The sequence below is a fragment of the Peromyscus californicus genome, unplaced genomic scaffold (genome assembly GCF_007827085.1).
Source record: "Peromyscus californicus insignis strain IS unplaced genomic scaffold, ASM782708v3 Scaffold_4__1_contigs__length_199733344, whole genome shotgun sequence".
Taxonomy (NCBI): domain Eukaryota; kingdom Metazoa; phylum Chordata; class Mammalia; order Rodentia; family Cricetidae; genus Peromyscus; species Peromyscus californicus.
In genome coordinates, this window is record NW_026294562.1 from 55,006,075 (window position 1) to 55,013,174 (window position 7,100).

Here is a 7,100-nt window from a genome sequence, read left to right on the forward strand (position 1 = left end):
CTCTCAAGACTGTTTACAGTAAAGGGCCTGTCTTCCTGTGTCTACGGGCTAGACTTTCACATTTGGGGTTGTAGTGCTGTCACTGTCCCTTGGGAACCACTCAGTGATAAGAGAGTAACTTTAAACTCCACCAAGATCCTATATATGGCCCACGATTGACAGTGTACTCCTTTAATCCCAGCATTTAGGAGTAGATGCACACAGATCTCTATGAATTTGAGATCAATCTGTTCTACATAGTTAGTTCCAGGTGAGCCAGGGCTACACAGAAAAACCTGCTTTAAAAATAATCTTGGGGCTAGAGAGATAGCTCAGAGGTTAAGAGCACTGGCTGCTCTTCCAAAGGATCGGGTTCAATGCCCAGCACCCACATGGCACCTCACAACTGTCTGTAACTCCAAGATCTGACACCTCACACAGACATACATGCAGGCAAAACACCAATGCACATAAAAGCAAATAAATCATTAAAAAAAAATCTTAATTTCTGAGATAGGCCTGGACTGGTCTGGAGTTCACCAAGTATGCTTGGCTGGCTGGCTAGGGAGGCACAAAGATCTGCCTCTCTGCTTCCCCACCATTGAGATTGCACGTGTGTAGACTCTGGATATCTAACTCAGGTCCTTGAGTTTGCAAGACAAGCCCTGTATCAGCTGAGCCCCCTCCCCTAAGCCCTGTCCTATTTATTTGATACTTGGTATCACTATGTTGCTCAGACTGGTCTGAAATTCTTGGGCTCAAGGGAGCCTTGGACCTCAGCTCAGCTTCCTCAGTAGCTGGGATTGCAGCAGGTGCCTATGCCTGGCTTAGAATGGATTTATTTGTTTGTTTGTTTTGAGGGGGAGGCTGGTAGAGCTCACTATCTAGCTTACTGTGCTGGTTAGTTGTTTGTTTTTGCCAATTTGACACATGCTATGGTCATCGGTGAAGAGTAAACTTCAAAGGAGACAATGCCTCCATCAGATTGGCTTCTAGGCGACTCTGCGAGGCCATTTCGTTGATTAATGATTGATGTGGGAGGTTGTGCCTTATATAAAAAATATGCATTGCATTAAAACCCAAGTGAGCAAGCCATTGAGAGCAAGCCGGTCAGCACCCTCCATCTCTGCTCCAGCTCCTGCCTCCAGGTTCCTGCCTGAGTTCCTCCACGATGGACTGTGACCTGGAAGTGCAAATAACTTTTCTTCCCCAGTTTGCTTTTGGTCCTGGTGTTTATCGCAGTAGTAGAAAGCAAACCAGAACACCAAGGCCAGCTAGGAATCAGGGTCCCGCAGGCCTGATGGTAGAATGTATTTTTGAGGGGAGGGGGAGAAATAGCTCATTGGTTAACAGCACTTGTTGCTCTTGCAGAGGACCCAGGTTCAGATCCACAAGTCAGCTCCTAAGAATTCATAACTGGGGATCTGATACCCTCTTTGGGCTAGCACTGTGTGCACATGGTGCACAGACATACATGCAGGCAACACATCCATACAGGTAACATACAAATGAGCAAATCAAACTCCGCAGTGGTGGTAGCTGCTATGGCACTGATGGGCCAAGGGATCAAACATTGCCCACATCCTCCCTCAGGGGATCTTAGGAGCCATGGCTGACAAAACTTCCCAGAACAGAACCAGAGCACAGAAGAGCCGCTCACCCCAGTGCAAGCAGGAGCCTGAGCCCCTGTCCATTGATATGGAGTACATCCCAGAAAGAGGGTCATGAACCCGGTGAAGGCTGTGGGACTAGCCTGGGCCATCGGCTTCCCCTGTGGTATCCTTCTTCGTCCTTACCAAGCAGGAAGTGGACAAGGACCGTCTGAAGTAGATGAAGGCTCAGCAGAACATGTGGGCGTTCAACCCGGGTGAATATGAGAGTCAGGGGTTCAGGGCCTCCTCCCAACAGCCGGGTTCCCTGAAGTTGGGTTTGGAGTACAGACTGGAGGAACGCCGCAGCCTTGGGGAGCCAAGAACAGAAGTCCTGTGCAGCCAATTGTGGTCATTACCACTGAAGTCCACCAGAGGGCGTATGGTGTCCAAGCGGCTGCCAGCACTGGCCTCTTCCACACAGAACAAGCCAAAGGTGGGGATGGGGTGATGGGTGAGGGGGTGCGGGGGAGAAGGAGGGGGAGGGGAGAGAGGGAGAAAACCAAGCATAATTTTTATTTTTCTTTTTTTGAAACAGAGTTTCACTATGTAGCCCAGGCTGACCTCAGGCTGACCTCAGGTTCATAGAGATCTACCTGCCTCTACCTCCACAGTGCTGGGATTAAAGGCCTTTATCACCAAGACTGCCAAATAGAAACATTTAAAAGGAAAGAAAAGAATGGGTTTGAACTTAGGAAACAGGTTGCAAAAATGGTTTGACACATTATGTGTCTTTTTTAAACCAAGAAACACAGGATGAATTTGCTGCTAATATATGATGTTTTGACATTGTTTTCAGGCAAAAGTACATTGCTTATCAAATCCAACACAATCTGAAAGGAATGGAATTGAGGGCACACTGGGCTGAGCCCACAGCTTGTCTCTGCAGGGCAGTCCTGCCAGGAGAGAGGTGGAGTGGAGGAGGGAGCGGTGGGCAAGGAGGAGCTGGACATCACTGCGCATGAAACTGTTGGAGGGGCCGCTTTGGAAGAAGAAAATGGTGCCTCTGCTCATTTCTGGTGCTGTTGCTGAGGGTGACTCCTGAGGAGAAAAGATGGAGGCAGGGGCTTTCCCTGCATGAGGCTTTCACTGCAGATAACTGAGTAACTGCAGTGAAATGTAACTGAAATCCGTAGACAGATTTTCTTTTGAGCAACCAGCTCACAAAAAATGATAGGGAGACTTACTATTATGAAAGCTGGGCCTTAGCTTAGGCTGGTTCCTAACTAGTTCTTATAACTTAAATTAACCCGTATCTTTTCATCTATGTTCTTTTATGTGGCTTGGTTACTTTTTGTTTTTTGTTTTTTGTTTTTTCGAGACAGGGTTTCTCTGTGTAGCTTTGCTCTTTGGAGACCAGGCTGGCCTGGAACTCACAGAGATCCGCCTGCCTCTGCCTCCCGAGTGCTGGGATTAAAGGCGTGCGCCGCTGCCGCCGCCGCCGCCGCCGCCGCCGCCGCCGCCGCCGCCGCCGCCGCCGCCGCCGCCGCCGCCACCGCCACCACCGGACGTGGCTTGGTTACTTTTACTCTGTACTGCCCATCCTGCTTCCTCAACATCCGGCTGGGGACTCTGTCTTCTTCTCCCCAGGTTCTCTCTCTGCCTGGAAGTCCCACCTATCTCTCCTGCCTAGCTATTGGCCAGTCAGCTTTATTTATTTAATTATTATTTTTTTTAAAGATTTATTTATTTATTATGCATACAGTGTTCTCTGCCTGCATGTATTCCTGCATGCCAGAAGAGGTTATCAGATCTCATTACAGATGGTTGTGAGCCACCATGTGGGTGCTGGGAATTGAACTCAGGACCTCTGGAAGAGCAGCCTGTGCTCTTAACCTATGAGCCATCTCTCCAGCCCCCATTCAGCTTTTTATTACACCAATCACAGCACATACATCTTCACAGTATACAAATATACCACAACATTTCCCCATTTTTGTCTAAATAAAAACAGAAGGTTTTAACTCTAACACAGTAAAACTATATACAATAAGAACAAATTATCAAGTAAGAAATGCATTCACAATGTCCAGTCCATTAGTAGTTGGCAAATTCAGAGAAAATATTCCATTACCTATTCTATCTTAGTGAGTCCAAAGTTTTGTATCTGATTTACTTTCTTTCTTTTTTTTTTTAGATTTTTAAAAAAGATTTATTTATTATGTATACAGTGTTCCATCTGCATGTATGTCTGCACACTAGAAGAGGACACCAGATCTCATTATAGATGGTTGTGAGCCACCATGTGGTTGCTGGGCATTGAACTCAGGGCCTCTGGAAGAACAGCCAGTGCTTTTAACCACTGAGCCATCTCTCCAGCCCCCTGATTTACTTTTTTTTTTCTTGAGACAGGGTTTCTCTGTGTAGCTTTGCGCCTTTCCTGGAACTCACTTGGTAGTCCAGGCTGGCCTTGAACTCACAGAGATCCGCTTGGCTCTGCCTCCCGAGTGCTGGGATTCTAAAGATGTGTGTCACCACCACCCGGCTTACTTTCTATCAAAACTACAGAAAACTGTAACTATTACTATCTAAACTTCAACCCCATGAGAGATCCAAGAAGGATATAATATTACCTGATTAAATAGGAAGTATAGAGCAAGCAACTTCCAAAACTATAGTAATGACAGAAAGAGCTGGCTGCCTGGACAGTCATCCCAAGGTTCCTTTGCAATGTTGGGGCATCCATCTTCAGCCTACAGGTCTAAAATATCTGACAGACTTTTCTGTGAAGCAGGAAATTTGAAGGACTGTCCTACCTTGTCTTGGCAAAGTTCAGCAGTCACCTTCTTTTGTGTCCTGTTTGTCCAGTTTGGACGGCATTCTATCAGTAGTTGAGGCAAGGGCAGAGCTTTGCCCAAATGGCTAACTTTGCCACAATAAAAGAAAACTCTATATGGAGGTTCTTCGATGCCCATCATCCCTTCTGAAGTAAATTGGTGCTGCCAGGAGCACTGTCATGAAAAGCCTTATGTTATTAAAACATCTTGAATGCCATATTCTGTAGGTCTCTGAAGTATTTGAAGAGGATTTATCTAAAATATATTTCTGTATGACCTTGAAAACATACCTAACATGGCTATAAGTTTGATTGTTATAGATGATTAACTACTAACCTGCATTTCTTTATTATCCTAAATAGCTTTCAAAGACTAGAAATTTACATTATATTGTTAAATGAGCTGCATAGGTGCAATACCTTGAACAAGAATAGAAACATATATACAGTACAACAAAAATAACCTTAAATTTGTATCAATATATAAAAATCCATACCAATGTAAATTATTTGAGACTAGTAGTTGTTTTTTAGTTCAAAAGTAGACTCAACAATCCACCCTTTTATCCCATAATTTTTATACTATATTCCCCTTTTTCCCTTCAGAAAGAGATTCCTGAATATAATCTCCTCTGTTCAGCTTTTTTCCTGACCATGGTCAATAACAACTTGTAACCAACCCCCTAAATGATGATAAAAATCTATAATCTATTGAATGACCAAACACCACCCATCCCATATCTTGGGAATGTGGGTGTCGTATACTTTAAACTGCTTCCTGTTGTCTGGGAGTGATGGCATCTTTGAGGGACCCTAAGAAAATTGGGATAATGGTCAAGTCCTGGGAAAGCTAGCTGTATATATTTTGTGTTTAGTCTCTGTGTGATGGGAAATTGTAGAGCTTATCTGAAGTCCTGGCTGGATAGTCTGTGAGGTTGGATCATCTCAGCTAGTAACTTTGAAGTTGTTCTGAACGCAGAATTTTGAGGAAACTGCAACAGAGGCACTCTGAGAGGCTGGATCGCCTGGGCTACTTGTCTTTATTGGTGTCTGGTTCTTTTGTTCTGAAAACACATAAACTTTTAAAGGTAATGTATATATCTGCATTAACACAAGTATAGAATGTGTGGTGTGCACAAGTCACTTAAAGATAATTTTTTGTTCTATGTTTGAGCAGGTAAAAGGCATCTGTTAACTTTATGTTTGTTTTGACTGTATAACCAAACCTCAATCCATGCCATATGAAAGGATGGCATGTAATAACAAGTCACGAGGATTCTGTAGCCAACACGATTTATCATGTCTCATCCAGTCTCAGAGCTGTTCCATAGTAGAGGGATCAGCATATACGTCACCTGTCCTGTAGTCTTTCTTGGTTTTTTTCTTCATGTCTGTAGCCAAGATCCTCAGGGAGTCTTCCCTGAATCAAATCTGATCTTCATTAATTTTGAAGAGAACAATAACTTTTTGTTTCCTCTGGAAACAAAGGCATAACATCTCCCCCAATGCAACGTATTTTTTTATTTCCATTTTGAAGTTAAGACATTTTTAAAATATATGGGTTGGTTTAATTTAGCAGTTTCCATAACTCAATGTTTCTCAGCAGCTATTGTTTTTGTATATTAGCCCTTAAAAATTCAAAGTTAACAAAGCACCATACAGGATCCAAACTCCCTATGTATTTCCCATCTTTACATGGCTTTTTGTTATATTACTTTATTCTCGCTTTAAAAACTTCACTATTATTATTTTTTTTGGAGCTGAGGATCGAACCCAGGGCCTTGCACTTGCTAGGCAAGCAATCTACCACTGAGCTAAATCCCCAACCCTCACTATTATTTTTAAACTATTTTTTTTATGATTATCTATACCCAGTTTCTTTTTTTTTCTTTAGCATCTAAGCACATTTTTTTTTTTTTTTTGGTTTTTCGAGACAGGGTTTCTCTGTGTAGCTTTGCGCCTTTCCTGGGACTCACTTTGTAGCCCAGGCTGGCCTCGAACTCACAGAGATCCGCCTGGCTCTGCCTCCCGAGTGCTGGGATTAAAGGCGTGCGCCACCACCGCCCGGCCCTAAGCACATTTTTAAAGGTACATACTGTACCTTTTCAGAGGTTTTCTGTGTCTGGACCTGGCTTTGCTGTGCACCTACATCGTTCTCTGACCATGTGAGACAAATCTTAAGCTGCCATGTTAGCCACCGCGTGGCTCAGCTTAGCGCATGGCACTGGCCCATAGCTCTGGCAGCTGGTTCCAGACTGCAGGCAGCAGCCAGTAGCTGCACCTCTGTGTGCTGCTGAGCACCAGCCCACCTTAGAGACTGCAGGACTAGGAAGCTACATCTGGCTCCTTTGTCCAGAACTTTTCTTAGCTTTCTCAGGCTCTATGTTTGGATATTTGAGTCCCACGTTGGGTGCCATATGTAGACAGATTTTTTTCTTTGGGCTACCACCTCACAAAAATATGACAGGGAGATTTATTATTAATTATGAAAGTTCAAAAGCCTAAGCCCCTAGTTTAGGCTTGTTCCTAACTGGTTCTTTTTTAAAATTTTTAATTTTTTAATTTTTTTATTTATTTTATTTTTTTTTTTTTTGGTTTTTCGAGACAGGGTTTCTCTGTGTAGCTTTGCGCCTTTCCTGGAACTCACTTGGTAGTCCAGGCTGGCCTCGAACTCACAGAGATCCGCCTGGCTCTGC

At 43.9% G+C, this 7,100-nt stretch overlaps 1 pseudogene; it reads left to right on the forward strand.

Annotated features, from left to right (window-relative positions):
• The first annotated feature begins 973 nt into the window (after nt 1-973).
• On the forward strand, nt 974-2,660 carry LOC128123799 (uncharacterized; annotated as a pseudogene).
• The last annotated feature ends 4,440 nt before the right edge of the window (nt 2,661-7,100 follow it).